The 16,185-nt window shown below is 39.5% G+C and overlaps 1 long non-coding RNA gene across 1 annotated transcript; it reads right to left on the bottom strand.

Moving 5' to 3' along the window:
* Positions 1-1,314: 1,314 nt before the first annotated feature.
* On the bottom strand, positions 1,315-3,145 carry LOC127576313 (uncharacterized). Its single transcript, XR_007957219.1, has 3 exons — positions 2,967-3,145; positions 2,144-2,199; positions 1,315-1,697 (listed from the first exon to the last, which is right to left on the bottom strand). It is a non-coding gene; the product is annotated as an uncharacterized LOC127576313 (long non-coding RNA).
* Between the last annotated feature and the right edge of the window lie 13,040 nt (positions 3,146-16,185).

Here is a 16,185-nt window from a genome sequence, read left to right as displayed (position 1 = left end):
TGGAAACAAATGAACACAAAGTAAGCTACTTTCTGGATCCGACTGTTGCCAACTGTAAAAATCCTGCATTTGCTCAATACTGTTCAGTAAACTCAAAATCGACCCGTATTTTCCGCTGATGAATTAGGGCGCGCCTATCACTCGAATGATAACACAATCTCCGATCTGTGCCGTGCAATCCTTGCGTTTGCAGCGCTTTGTGTCTGGAACTTCTTTTTTGTTTGTGTTGCGTTCTGTGAGAGCGATCAGCGGATCAACATAAAATGATGCTTTCAGCTCGAGTCCGAAAGAAACGATGGTCGTTTGAAGAGCGAGCGACTTCTTTACAAATTCATTCAAATGCGCTTCTGAATTAACGGTATATTGACTTAACCTGACGCAACGGGTTGTCTTGAAAGCTCTGCTGCGGGATAGGAAATATATATTCATTCTTTGGGGGAAATATGGATTAAATCATATGTTGTGATCCCCTTCACAGAAGCTTTGCATCCACTCGCAGTCAGGGCCGGCAAGGCAGCATCATCAGATTCCCATTGATAACCAATTGGTTTGTTGGATAAATGAGCCATGTTATCATGCATGTTTATATCTGCAAGATTCCACCCCCCGCCTCCGCCCCGTGGTAAACTATCCATTTCGGGAATATTTAGTTTGTCTTTGGGTTGGACAGCAGTGGTTGGAGTGGAGGTGACTCGGAGTCCTGCTCCCATCCAGGTGGGATTTCAATTTGCGATATTTTACCAGTCAGGAAGTGGGCAACACTCATCTAACCTGCCCGGTTCTGGCAGGCCTTATTTGTGATGGGGTTGCAAAGACACCAAAGCCTTTCCCAGTGTGATAATAATCTGCTCGCGTTCTCCACAACAATGTTACTACTGAAAGGTCTTTGCTTCTTGCAAAGGATGGCGAATGAACTCAACAGTCGAGAAGACGCCGCATTTACCACGGTCATCATCATGAACAATATTTGTGCCCTATATGATAGCAACAATGAACACCCGAAATCTGCCAGCAGGCCTTACTTTTTAAAATTGTAATGTGTTTTATTTAGACAACAGATCTGTCAGAGGTAGTTGATAATTGAGCAATGAACTTTATCTTTCCATGTACTTTACAACTCCCGAAATAAGTACATTGGGCAAAATGTTCCAAGACTAGAAACCCCAAGAAGTATCCACGTAATGCAGTTTTTAAGGATAGTTTTCAGATATAGTCTTACATACATAACATTTTAAAATCTAAATCAAAAAACATGCAGCTAAACAGTTCAAAATGTTACACCGTAAGCGCTGGTTGTTTCGTGTTCGTGTGAAATTTGGGACTCTGCCGCACGTCATTCGTTTGCGGGAAAGAGCCGGCACCCAGCAACAACATAGGATGAGGTTTGCAGTTTGCTGTTCTGGAATGTGAAACATTTCTCACTGAGAGGGAGGACATGGATGCTTTGCACATTCGGGGTGAGATTAAAACACCGTCGATCACGTTTTCGGGAGACCAAGAGCACAAGAAGTGATTAAAATAGGGTACAAATATCAGATAAGTTCGTATTTTCAAACGGGATAATTTTCGATCTGTTTTGCGGCTTGAGTCGATCCTTATCACAACGCTTGGATCTTGTGATCTTTGTAAAGGCGGAAGCCTTTGTTCCGCGCCACTTTAGTGTCACCAAGTGGCAGATCGTGTCTTTGCTCAACTCACTGCAAGAAATGCGACCAACTTCGTCAGAGATAAAATTGCAGAAAATCTCAGGCATCGAGTTTATAACGTCGGCGTTAGAGAAAAGGGACAGTGAGCACAACACATTGAGAATGCGTGCTGCTTGGCGATTTTATATTAAATATAAAGGGCGGACAGAATATAATTTCATTTTTCTTACAGAAAGTTAAAAAAATCTATTCTACCCATTCTTTTGGTGATATCCCCGACCCTGACAGTGTCTCCGTTCTTTACAATGTCCACAAACTGAGGGGAATACTCTGACTTCTCATTATATGTACAATTATTATCCAATTACTTAAAATCTTACTTGTAATACTTCAATTGCAATCTGTTCATCTTAATTTCAATTTCCCCATTGCACCTTTACCAGAATTATATTTGTATTCATGGTTCTTTGTACAATTTTTATATCGACAAAAAAAACCTTTTTTGAAAATCTGCTTGCGTGTTTAGTCCTTCAGTTCGTTCCCCGATGAGCACCTGTCACACAAAGAGATAAAACTCGTCAGTCTTGACGGAATCTGCCTGAGCGACAGTGTTGACACTCTGGGCCACAGCACCTCCCAGGTAGGTTTCCGGTTTTCAGCGGGAACCTGGGCCACTTCCAACTGCAATTACAAATGTAATTGCACTCCGCACTTCCGCGGCTATTTGAGGCATTACTGAGCAGAATGGGCCAGAAAGTTCGAGCCGAGTGGAGATGAATCAACAGCAGGACAACTCCAACCTGACGCAGAACTTGTTCCGAAAGGCGGCCTTGAATCCACTGTCAAGTTTGCAATTCACTTTTTTTTTGTGTGTGCGGTTATCAAGTCAGAGTAAACGCCAGAAATTCCACCATGTATCCGTGATATTAAAAATAATCATCCGACAGTAAAGCACATTATAATGTTTGGTTTAACCTCAATATAAATTGTTCAATATATGTTCACCTCACCCCCGTTGTCCATTGAACTATTTTAATATATAAATTTTAAAAATAGGGATAGATCCCACTCCCAACACACACACGCATACACGCCCCAGTGACACTGAAGCAATCTTTGTAAGATGGGGCCCCGTGCAAAAGTCTAAACACAGAAGCCGTGTACGGGTCAGCTCTACTAAACTTAGCAACAGAACCCTGTCCCATCTGGTAGCGGTGTGACATGCACGGAGTTGCAATGGCCGTAGCTGGGTTTTACACTTGACACAAGTTTGTCCCTGCTCGTCAGCTGGTTGTAGTGGGAGCCTTGTCGAAAGTTTACCTCTCTCGCCGTGCAGCCTCCCCGCCGTTTTCAGGAAACATTCGAGACTGGTGGAAGAGAACACGGCTCCATACGTAGCCGAAACTTGCTTGCCGATGCTCCTCTGCCACCGATTTCCCGCAATCTGTCGCCAACAGTCTAACTCGAAGTTGGAATCTGTAGTGTGAGCCAGAAGATTGGTTTCAATGGTCAGTGTTTAAACAGCCACTCTTCCCAGAAACAACATTTACAAGTGTTCCTGCGCAATTCACATGCAATCATGTGTTGCTCTATGAACTCAACTCGTGACAGATCAATCGCGATTTCTTAATATTTACGAAGTTTAGTGTTGATACCAAAACCCACTGAACGTATAGCCCCTGTTGTTAAACTTAAGAATCCAATCTCAACATTAATCAATCCACGCTTTGTACGAGTGGGCACACGAACCATTAACACTACGGGACAATATATGATCTTGGCAGAACAATTTTGATGTATTTTAACGCCATAAATGCAACCAACCTGGAACAAGCGCCGTACTTAGAATAACAAAACTAAAACATGCAAGGTCACTCTCATAGTCACTGAAATATTGTCATGTCAAAATCACAACCAAAACTGCAATTACCATTCTCCGTTGTCATCAGCTACATATTTCAAATACCTCCGCTTTTCACCTGCAGCGTCCTGTCCTGAAATGTCAAAATGTTACATGGTATTCGCTTCATTTAATGTGTAGCCCTGATATTACCAGCAACCTCATTCAACAATGCATGTTTAATCTTTCAATATTTTAAAACTCTGTTTCGCCACTCAATTCCTTCAAGTGCCGAGAGAATATAAAAAGAAAGTTATTTATTTTCGGACCTTAAGTGCTGGAGTGATTTGCAAATGGAAAATTACCACATCTTTTAAACAAGGTTAGAGATCGACGGGGTTATGGAGAAGGCTCCGAAATAGAACAACTACTGATCGTTTAATTAACACCTTTTAAAAGGTAACTGGCTGATATTTGGTTGGGAATGGAAATGGGGATTATCAGGCCAAGACAAATAGATTTTTTACCAAATGCAGCGAGTGGCATAATTGCTCCCTTGCCAGTGAGATGCAAATATCGGATGGAAGATTTAATGGGGCAATCAGACTGGGAAACTTTCCGAGGAAATTAATTGGGCAGATTGAGTCAAGATAGAAAAATAACATAGAAATTTTACAAAGATAAATGTAATGAGTTGAATATTTTATCTATTGTAAGTTATGTTGTACTATATTTAGATATGAATTCATAAAGTGGTGCCTGAGATTGTTTTCCTGGTACTTTAACTATTCCAACCACTTATTTTGAATAAATCGGCGGGTAGCCAACATTCACACAGCCCACTCGAGATCTGAACATGTAATCCAGACTGGCACTTCAGTGCATCATTGCAGGGAATGCTGCAGTGTTGTTTTGGATGAGCTGTTAAATCAGGGCGCTGGATGTAAAGAAAAAGGTCTCACGGCTCTATTGGTTTCTTGGCCAGTAATTATCATTCAACCGACATTCTTGAGACAGCCTTGCTGACCGAGCGATCTTGCTCTGTGCGTACGACTGTTCCGTTTCATTCCCAAATAAACTTCGTTCACTGTGAACAAAAGTAAAATGCTGTGCCTGTTTGGAATCTGTGAAAAAAACACACACACACAATACCGGAAACACTCGGCACGTCAGGTGGCAAATTGCTGCATGGAGAAACTGCTGGTTTATCTCACCACAGATGCTGCCTGGCCACTGAATGCTTTCATCAGTTTTCATTCTTCCTTCGTACATTTATGTGCACGGAAATTAATCTTACTCAAGCCGGTGCTTTCAATTACCTTACTTTTATGACAATAAAAAACAGATGCTAATATGCCACAGACCAGGACCTACATCGTGAGTGCTAACTTTTAATCTTCGTTCCAAACACGGCTGAAGCCATGGGGCAAATAATCTCACATCACCTTGGTTCTGGACTATAACTAATATGGGTCCATATTATAAAAGTCCTCACATCGCTCATTGGTTTCCTGAGAACATTTTACATTTACAATGTAGTTTAGAGAGAGCAGGTGTATCCGTCTGCTTCCACGCATCAAGAATTAGTTGCCCAGGAACAAGTGCTTTGAATATACATGGAACGAAGTGCTTTGGTCCTTCAGCGCATTCATCTTTCAGAATTGAAAACAAAAACTGTAGATGCTGCAAATCTGAAATAAAAAGCAGGAAATTCTGGAACACTTAGCAGGTCAGGAATGATCTTTGGAAAAAGAAACAGAGGTAACGTCCTAATGAAGGACCTTTAGTCGGAAATGTCAACTCGATGTCCGCAGATGCAGCCTCGCCTGACCAGCATTTAATTTGACTTTCAGATTTGCTAAAGCTTAATTTGAAAACTTTGAATCGTGTCACTAAAGACTTAATCTCTTTATAATTTCCAGCCGAGTGAAATTTGACAGCTCTCCGCCAGGGGTTAACTAAATTTTGCAAAGCTGAAATTTTGAGCAATTAATGCATATTATATTTATTGAGGCAATATTGGTTTGAGCAAGAATATCATTGAACTATAATATGCAACTTTAAATAGAGAACCAAAATATTTCTCTTTGGAGGAACAATATAACTTCATGTTATATAAATTGTGATATTTATCACTCAATCAGCCTATCAAAAAACTTCCAACAGATAATTCACTCTCTCTAGTCTAATATCTCTTTCAACTTGAAATGATACATTAAGGAAACATAAAACTAGATTTAGTTTTGATAACTCACATTATTTTATACCTCTACCACCAAGACCAAAATAAGAGTGACCCCTTGAACCTGTTGATCATTCAATTAAATATAGGCTGATTTTTTTGGGTCTTTGCCACTTTCCTGCCTTGATTCCTTTATTCCCAAACATCTGTCAATGTCTTCTCAACCCCCTAGGATAGAGAATCCCAAATATTCACAACCTTCTGAGTGAAGAAATTTCTCTTCATCTCAGCCCGTGAGGGTTCACCCCCAACTAGTTCTAGACACTTCAGTCAGAGTAAACAGCCTCCCTCGACATTTCAGCATCTAAACCATCAAGTCATCTAAATAATGTGACAAATTTCATTGAGATCATCTCTAAATTCTCTAAATGCAAAAAAGGATACAAGTAATGTAAAACTCTCAACAGCAACATACACCTACTTAGTATCGTGCTGTCTTAGGGTTTGTCAGTGGACCATTATCAAATAGAAATTTACGCCAAGCTTCATATGGAGATATTACAGCACATGTCAAAGAAGTAGGGTTTATAGAGAGTCTTAAAGGAGGAAAACTAAGTGAAGAGGTGGAGAGGAAAGAGAGGGAATTCCAGATCTTAGGGCCTTTGGCAGCTGTAGCATTTGCTGTTCAAAAGGGCAGAATTTGATTGCTGATATTTCCGAGGTCTATGGGGCTGGGTTATGTAGGCAGGGAGGGCTCAGACCATGGAGAGGTTTGAAAAAAAAAGACAGGACTTCTAAAACTGAGACATTGATTGCTGACCTGCATTGCCTTTCATTAACCAGAGGGCTTGAGGGGTAGCTGGAAGTTGCTGTAGGACCTGGCACATGGCATGGCATTAGGACATAGCACGAGAGCTTTAGATGATCCAAGAATAAAGTAGTGTAGATGCTGTAAATTTGAAATCAAAATTGAAACTGTTGGAGATCCTGATCAAAGGTCATCGATCTGAAATGTTAACTTTGGTCCTCTCTCCACAGATGCTGCCTGACTTGCTCAGTGCTTCCAGCACTTCTTGTTGTGTTGGCTGGTCTGGTTTCTGGAGAGTAAAATGTAGGGTATTGGCCAGGAGTCCTTTGTGACCATCACGCTTGGAGGCAGCAAATTCACGGATGAGGGTTTTGGTGTCAGAAAATCTCCCCATTAAAAAAATGCCAGGAATCAATCATGAACCTCCTTTAAAGATAAATCCTTCCTTATGTAAGAAGACAAAGAAAAACCACATGGTTCTTTGAGGTGGTCTCACCAAAGCTCTAAAAGACAGTGTCTGAATTGTTATATTGCTGATTTCAACAGAACCATGCCTTAGCATAATGCATAACATTGCACTAAAGGAAGTGTGTTGAATAAAAGTGTTGGGGCATCGACACTTATTATAATTTTTTTTACCACATTCTGCACCTCATCTCCAACAAACCTTCAATAGAAGTGAATGCATCAGGAAATTGTTCAACCCACGCCCAGAACCAAGGTCACCTGAACTTCAGTAATTGAGGTGAAGTATACGGGTGACATTTGCATTTGCAGGCGCTTGGAGGGCAAGCTCTAAGCCATTACTATCTTGTTCACTGAAGGGCATGACAAAATAAGCCTACATTGATCACTCGCAAGATAAATGTCCCCTGCCAACCACTGCCCAATGACAATAAATGTTCACTGTGAAATGCTGGAAAATGAAGACCACTTCCCTTTTCTCGAGAGCCAGCTCTCCATGCATGCAGACATCAATGATGAAATTTACCACCGCTGTCAAAATTGAGGAAAAAAGGTGTTAGAAGAATAAAATCTCAAACTTGGTACAAAGCTCATGGACTATCAGGCATCAGTGATCCCTGCCCTCCTAAATGCTTCTGAGACTTAGATTACAGACAGCAGGGACCTCAGACACTGGAAAGGTACAAGCAACGCTTTCTCCTCAAAATCCTCCAGGTTCACTGGAAGGATAAGTGAAGCAATGTTAGTGTCCCCTCTTAGGCCAATACCCCAGCCCTAATTCTACTCACTTTGCTCCTTAGGGCAGGCCACATTATTCGCATGCCTGACACCAGATTCCAAAAACTGTTCCCTTTCTTCCTTTCATGGGAAAAGATTACCAGCTCGACAAAAGGTACAAGCCTCCTTGAAAAAATGAAACGTCCCCGAGGACATTTGGGAATCATGGCCCATGACTGCTCAAAGTAGAAGAGAAGGACGTGGCATGGTGTTGAGAACCTTGAGTTCATGCATCAGTTGCACAAAGAAGACATGCATCAGAAGCACGCAAAGGGTAGCACAGTGGCACAGCTGCTGCCACACAGCATCAGAGACCTGAGTTCAATCCTGAACTTGGGTCTGTCTGTTTACACATTGTCCCTTTGATGGTACAGGTTTCCTCCCGGTACACCAGTTTCCTTCCATATCAAAGAGTTAATTGGCCACTGAAAATTGTCCCTAATATAGGTGAGTGGTAGAATTTAGGGGGAGTTGATGAGAATGCAAGATTATTGTAGGATTCACTCTCTATGATTCTATAATATGCATCAACAAAGAGTGGACTGTCTTCCAAACTATCCCCCTGCCCACCCATCAGACAGCTGCTTCACCTGTGGGTGAGTTTGTAATTCCCATACTGGCCTCATCAGCCACCTCAAAACCCACAGAACAACTCATCCTCCACCCTGAAGGCAGGAGTAAAAGACAATAACTACGAAGGTAAAACATGATACAGATGTGATTTGAAGGCAAATTTTCAAAATCTTCAGTTGTATGAGGTAGTGCAGGCAGTGGACCAGTTATAGATTGAGAAAACTTCAACCAGAACTGGCAGGTCAAAGTGTTGGATAGACTGGAGTTGAAGAACCAGCTGTGTGGTGAAATGAACATACCTATCAACCACCACCTAAATGTCAGGAAAGTTTTAATGGCCAGATTCAAACTGAGGTGATCATATATTGTAATCACCTTTTCTCCTAATAGGTTTGTGTGATGGCACCCACTTAAGCATTTGAAAAGTATAACTCTTTACAAATATAATTTAAGCTGTTAGCCTCAGAAAAGAATATAATACTGATGTGCCACTGAAATTAACTCAATAAAAATAATTACTTTTTATAATTTTGTACACAACTGAACTGCAATTTTTAAGGTTCATCTCACAGCTTAGGTAGGGCCCCATCTGTAACTCCAATTAGAAAGACTGTTGGAAAATTATAATATCAGAAAATGGATGAAGTCACCGTCATCATTCTACTTTGAAAGTTCAAAATTATGTTAAAAATCTTTTAGTTATAAACACTTGAAACTACCACTAAATATGCTCCCATGTAATGTCTCTGGTGTTCAATCCCTTTCCTCCATTCATACACTTTTGTTGTTTATTTCATTCTTGATTTGTGTTTTGAAAAATCCTGTTTGCCATTCAGTTTTTCAATCAAATGAAAGGACAGTTAATTATCATTGAATATGACTAACAGATTGACGGCTCTTTCAGATGAAACTGCAGCATTTTCATTCATGCCCCTTTCCTACTGTCCTCTTACTCGCATCCTCTATCACACTGTGCTTTTTATCTGGCACCTCATGTTATACTGGATCCCTTAACAGATGTTGTGCTTCATGATTTAAGCAGCAGCTGATGTAACAAGTTGCAGTTTGTGCTCTCAATGCCTGCCTATATATTGACTCCTACCTGAGCAAACTACCCTGCATGCAGTGGTATAGTACAAATCATCAGCAATGCCATTATAATGCAGTTTTAATATCTACCAACAATTTAAGGACCATCTTAAGACAGGGACATATTCTATGGTCCATCTACTGCAACCTGTCATGCTGTGGCTTTGACCTTTGCAGCAATTGTGAAAGCTAGTTAGCCAAGCAGAGAGAAAGAACCAAGCAAACAACGGAGTTTGATTCCTTGTTATATTGTCCTCTGTGCAATTGTCCGATTTCTACATCTGTCACAGCACCATGAATGTCAGCACTTCAGTGGAATGACCACAAGTGAAAAGACGTTCTCTTATTCCTAAGACATACTGATGGGAATATCATAGATTGAAGAGAATTAATGAACTTTTTGTTAAGTTAGTGAAGTTTTTGGGGCTATTAATCTCCTCAAGAAACTAATGAAAACAAGGTCTAGATGGAAAGAAAGTTTTACATTACACATGGCTCAAATATATGATAAAGGAGATTTTGAGTGAATATTACTATTTCCACAAATCTGGAAAGTTGCAAGTAATTTGCTGTAATACATGTTTAGGCTTCAAGCTATGAATGTTTTTGTCCTGTGCACACTCTTTTTAAATAACTTAAAATGTGTACTTACAAATGAATTAGTCTTAGCCCCTCACTATAGATTTAGGTGTCTATCATCTTAGCTTATAAAAGGAGGTTCAACATTCTCCCATGAACCCATGTTTAGCTAATTTTAAAAAAATTAAGAGGAAAAAAAAGCAAATCAACAAGTTAACAATGACAGACAATAGCATAAGTTTCAAAGCAGCTTGTATCGTGTGCAGTTCGATTTCTCCCTGTAACTCCAAGCAGAACATTGAGATTTCAAATGCGTAAGTGGGTGCCATTATACAAACCTATTAGGAGTAAGGTTGATTACAATGTATTATCACCTCAATTTGAATCTGGCCATTAAAATTCTCCTGACATTTAGGTGGTGGTTGATAGGTATGTTCATTTCACCACACAGATGGTTCTTCAACTCCAGTCTATCCGACACTTTGATCTGCCAGTTCTGGTTGAAGTTTTCTCAATCTATAACTGGTCCATTGCCTGCACTACCTCATATAACTGAAGAATGTGTTTAGAGGGGCCATTAGAATCTTCTTCTATAACCTAGTGCAAACATGCACAGTGTGCATCTTTCTGTTCCACAGACCATGATGGTACTTATTTTCATTTTTTCTTGCTCACAGAATCATGAATCCATATATACCAACACATTGTGGGAATTCATCTTCACAATTAGCACCTTACATAGAGCTGATAATTTCATTTTTATATTAAGGATATTAAATGAAATTTGTTTAGTAGGACATAAACTCATACATTTTGTAATATACATTTAGCATTCCTTTAAACTGTAAATTTATCAATTCCTTTTGAATGTTAAATCTGCATAATCAAATTGACCTCTGTGATGATTGCAACTCATATTTGCATTCAGCACTTACACTGTGAAATTCTAATGGTCCTGCTATCTATGCTAACTAAAATTCCAGCTAGAGATGCCAAAATGATTTTTAAAACATTATTTAAATTGCTGGTTTATTTCTGGGACTGTGATACATCTGACTGTTTGGACATTTAAAAAAAATTTGGCCAGCTTTTAAATTCTACCTGTGACTGGCAGAGATTAGTCTGCCAATAGCAGATGGCAGGTTGTTATTTCATATCTTGCATTGCAGGATATTTTTAAACCTTTCATTGCCTTCAACAAGCAGAAATTTATCATTGCACAATGATGGTAAGTGTAGTTTTACACAAATATATGCAAGTAGCTTTGGAGAACTTATTTAACCTTTTGGATGCTGATGACAAAATGTATGTTGAATGGCCATCTCTAGATGTCAGTGTGTCACATTGGAAAATGTATATGTAAACAATTATAATGGAAATACATCCATATAGACAAACGTTTCTCATTCTTCATTATTACAAGATAAGTGCCTGTGGTATTGATTATGACAGTTCAAGGAAGTGGGTGAGTGGTTCATTGTGGAACAACAGTTTTTATCGTCATTTCTGAGGTGGTAAATTGATAAAGTAGACTCTTTGTCCATTTGGAACTCAAGTATTTTTTCATAACTATGGAAATCATAACCTGGCTGCAATAGAACAGTTCTCCACCCAAACAATGAAGGTGGAAGTGTTCCCTACTCTATTTGATAAGGAAGTGCAGTATTGTTATAGCGCTTATAATGGGTGAGGCAGAAAGTTAGGAGCTGGGATTTAGTAGTGAAGAGGAAGGGAGGACCACTGAGCAGGTGAAGGTGTGAAATAAGCAAGAGGTTATTGGATAAGTTGGAATTGTGTGGAGTTGGGATGCAATGGGATTCCTGGAGTTTGTGTTGGTGAACAGAGAGAAGAAACAGAATAGACAGAGAAAAATAAAGGAACATTGCATAATAGGAAGCTAGTAAAAAAAAAGGCAAGGTAATTCACAAGAAAATAAGACAGGTATTCAAAATATATAGAGAGAACAACCATTTTAAGAGAGAGATTATGCACCCAAAGAACTGGAGCCTAAAAAAATACACTGTAATAGAACCTTCTTCCTTTTCTTTCCTCAGCAATGATGGCAGCTTGCTTGCTCTCCAGTTTTGGAGTGGCTATTGAAGCCAATGCAGGAACTACAGAATTTTCGACAGATGGGGCAGGAGGTGGTTTACGGGGTAGATGAGTGGGCAGGCAGTTGACGAGGTGGTGCGCTCCTACTGCTGATCACACAGGGCTTCTGTGCACCCCTGTTGCAGGGATTTGAGTTTCTCAAGAACAGAACATTAAAAATAAGGAGGAAACAAAAAGTCTCATCATAGAAATGGTTATTAAGGCACATGACCCGACAAGAGAGGAGACAAAAAGAATGTAACACACATTGATTCTATTAAACAAGCAATGGTGTTATTTGGAAACAGCTGAGGGAAGGGAAAATGAACCTCAATAGGGCATTTCCAATAACAAACCAAATGGGACAGTTAAACAGTGTACCTGGAAAGAGAGCTAGAAAGTAAATATTGTCCAATAGAATACTGCTCGATAGGGAACAGTCAACACCTTCAAAGAACAAAGATGTTTGCAGACATTGACAGGGATGTAAAATGTATCTGAACAGAACATTTAGCAATTGACTTCTGAAAGAAACAGGAGGGCCAAGATGGAGCTGATTGTATGATGCACTCAGAAAATCAGGAATAAGCATGATCGAACTCTTAGAGCCATTATGCCATTTAGTTTATGGATTCATCTGGGGAAGGGAAAAGATCAGAGGCTAGTACAATACTCAAGAACGCTAAAGTGCAATAGAAATTCATGATGGAAAAACTGTGGCATGAAAAATGTTTCAGATAGTGTGCATTATGCACAGATTTTCAGTACATTAGCAGATTTCTATTGAATTTGTTCACAGTGCATCAGAGGTTGAAAAGAACACAAATGTTAAGTAATAAAACTGGGTGCACATTGATTGATAAACTTTTGTATTCCCCTGTCAACACGGGGGTGGGGGGGGGGGGGGATTCTGAGCTCTCTCCAGAAAATAGGTAAGAGTTAGGAGTGATCTATATTGTAGCAGGCAGATTCCCTGCTTCTTTTCCAACTTCAAAGGCAAAAATCTGGGAATAGGATTTCAGCAAAGGAATGCTTTTATCGAAAGCATTTGAGTGGCTTGGTTTGTTCAACAAGATATCAGGGGATACAAGTCAGCAGGCTCGTGAGTCTGTAGCTCTGGCTTCTTGCAACATCGGGAAACTGCCTTAATGAAATGTGCATTAGCCTTGTTGGGATCTGAAACTTTCTGCCTCACCTAGGTAGTGGCTGGGACCTAGTACTGATCTCTTCTCCATTGGAACACCAACAGCAGCTCTGGTTAGAGGACAGACACTTCTCAACATGCAGTCTTTGGTTTCCTGGAGCTCGTAGATTAATGAAGTGCATTCTATCTAAATGCAGATCTCATTAGGGTCTTCTGATCTTTATTCCCTGTATATTCAAGATGGGGTGAGGAAGGGGGTTGAATCTGAGGAGTGCTTTCTGCTTAACTGTTGCCTCACTTTTCTCCATCCTCTCTTCGCCTTTATCATAATGTACTAAATGCATAAGGAAATACTGCATTGGCTTGTTGGTGGGAGATCAAAATCTCCAGTTGTCTCACATTCCATTAGATAATTAGAATTAAATTCAAGCTGTCTAAACTCAGTACCCAACAAAACATTGCCAGAAGAAAGTCATTCAAAGATGAAATAGTTGCTACTTAAATGCAGCACTTTTGATGTTAAATATTCCTCATTTTCACCAATCTCAACTGACCCAGCAACAGGAGATTCCATGTGGGCAGCCCCACAGCATCATTTTTCCTTCTCTGGAATCCTGGTGAAAACCCTCTATACACCTTTTAACAGGGTGACCTCTGCAATTATGACGATGTCGCAGCTGTGGGAGGGGAACATGACCTGTGGTGTTTCTTGTCCTATGGACCTTACTCTAACTGGGTGGTCAGGAGAAATCCATAAGCACAAAGATGCAGCAAATAAAATAATCCGTCAAATATAGAGCTAAGTGGATGGTTCTCCCTAAGGAGAGGTGGAAACTAGTGGAAATTGCCCAGCAATTTGTTGACTAGCAAAATGAGTTCTTTCAACATCAGGCTGCGACATGATGGAAATCCAGGACCCAAATAGTTTTTGGAGATAATGTATATTTTTATTATAAGACAAAGTATAAGGAATAAACTTTTCAAATTTTGATTAACTTCCTGTTTTCTGGAAACTTTCTAGGCCAAAGAAAAATCTCTGCCTCCTATTGCTTAGTGTGGATGATTGGAAAATAAAATATTAATATGAGCAAAACAACTATTCGTAAGTTAGTGGGTGGAGCCAAGTTCTGCTTTTGTGAAGCATGATACTTATGGTGCTGGGAGTATTGCAGCATTTACATGTTTAATTGACCAAAATAATTGTTTTTTTTGACAGTTTTGAGTGTTAAACCAAAAGAAACAGCCCTGCTCCAATGTGCTCTATGTGATTTATTGTTTTACTTATGAAAACTAGAGAGTGACCAAATTATTAAAGCATTGTTGTATGGTAGACCAAGATGTTACATAAAATATAACTTTTTAACTGTTGCGATCAGATAAACAGATAAAAATGCATTATGATTTCATTCTTTAATGAGCTTGATAAATTCCAATGATAACAATGTGGAAAGTCTGCCGTAGCAATTTGTCCCACAGCACTTCCCAGGAATGTTACCAAACAAAGATTGTGGTTGGGTCATACATCAAATGATGTCAAATGAGCAAAACCTTGGTGGAAGTGGAAGGCTTTAGTGGGTGCATTAAAGGAGAAAAGAGAAATGAAGTGGCAGAGGGCTTTAGGAAGGGAGTTCTAGAGCTCAGGGCGTAGCAGCTGAAAACAGGGCTATCGATGGTCGAGTGATTAAATTTGGGTTTGATCCAGAAGCCAGAATTTGAAGAGAGCAAGTATTTCGGAGGTGAAACAACTGGAGGAGATTGCAGATTCAGTGAGGGCAAGACCACATTGGGATTTGAAAACAAGAGTGAAAATTTCAAAATCAAGCCATTGCTTAATGGGGAGCAAGATTTAGTCACTAAGGACCTCGTTTGTCACTAATGGGCAAATGGGCGAATTTGCACATGAGTAACACTTTTAGATGATGTCAAGTTCATGGTATACAGGAAACTGGCCTGAATCTCTTTGGAATAGTAAAGTCTGGAGCCAACAAAGGCACACACAAAGGTTGCAGCAGCAACTTAGCAGAGCACAGGGTAAAAATAGGCATTCTTAGTCATGTCATGGAAACATAGTCCAAAGCTCAACAGTGCAAGTTATATGTTGCTCACAGTCTGGTTTAGTTTCAGGCAATTGCAAACAAGAGGATTAGAGTTAACTATCAAGAAATAGAGTTTGTGATGGAGATTAGAGATGCTGGAATAAACAATCACAAAAAAGATTACCTGGCTATTAAGCAAGTATTTTGCTTCATATTTTGTCAAGGTAGTGAGCAATGTGTAAGCTAAATATGGGTGTTAAAAGACCAATAATATATAACACAAGATTATGAAGAGTTGAATAATTTGGTCCCCTTATTTAATGGGCTGTACTTTACTGAGAAATGTCAACATTTCTGCACGTAATGTTTCCTGACACAATCTCAGGAAAGTTACGACTCTCAAGTGTTTTTGAATGTGAAAGTCCTGAACTTTCTTACCGACGCTTGCCATACCAATCCGACTGCACTCTGGTGTTGTCTTCATAATAAAGTCTGGAAATGATGTTCCAACTTTTTTTTCCAGTTTCTAGCAAGTACACTGGGAAATTTGCTAACTGGCGCAGGGTCGACCACCCTATTCATTTCAATGGAGAGGAATGGCTGCAAGGGAGAGAGTTAGGTTTGAGTAATTTACAATTATTTGACTTAATTGAATTAATTTATATTTGTTTAATTGCTTTTGTGTTTTCCAATGCTTTAATGCTTCAATTCTATTAAATGTAAAACATTTTGAAAGACTTAAAATAATTTAAGGAGTAAATTTAATTTTTAATAGTTTTAGGAATTTTGGACCTTTTATACTATTTGACAGCTTGGGTAGCCCAATCAGTCTATGAATGTGATTTAACAAGCTGTCTAAGCATTTCTGTGGGAATTATGTTCAGAAGGCTCTGCAAAACATTGATGCTCTTCAATGACATTGCAGCAGGCTTTATTCAGCCGGTTCTTGCTAATA

This window comes from Pristis pectinata, chromosome 1 (genome assembly GCF_009764475.1).
Source record: "Pristis pectinata isolate sPriPec2 chromosome 1, sPriPec2.1.pri, whole genome shotgun sequence".
Taxonomy (NCBI): domain Eukaryota; kingdom Metazoa; phylum Chordata; class Chondrichthyes; order Rhinopristiformes; family Pristidae; genus Pristis; species Pristis pectinata.
Note: the sequence above shows the minus strand (reverse complement) of the source record. Positions and strands in the feature narration are given on the sequence as shown.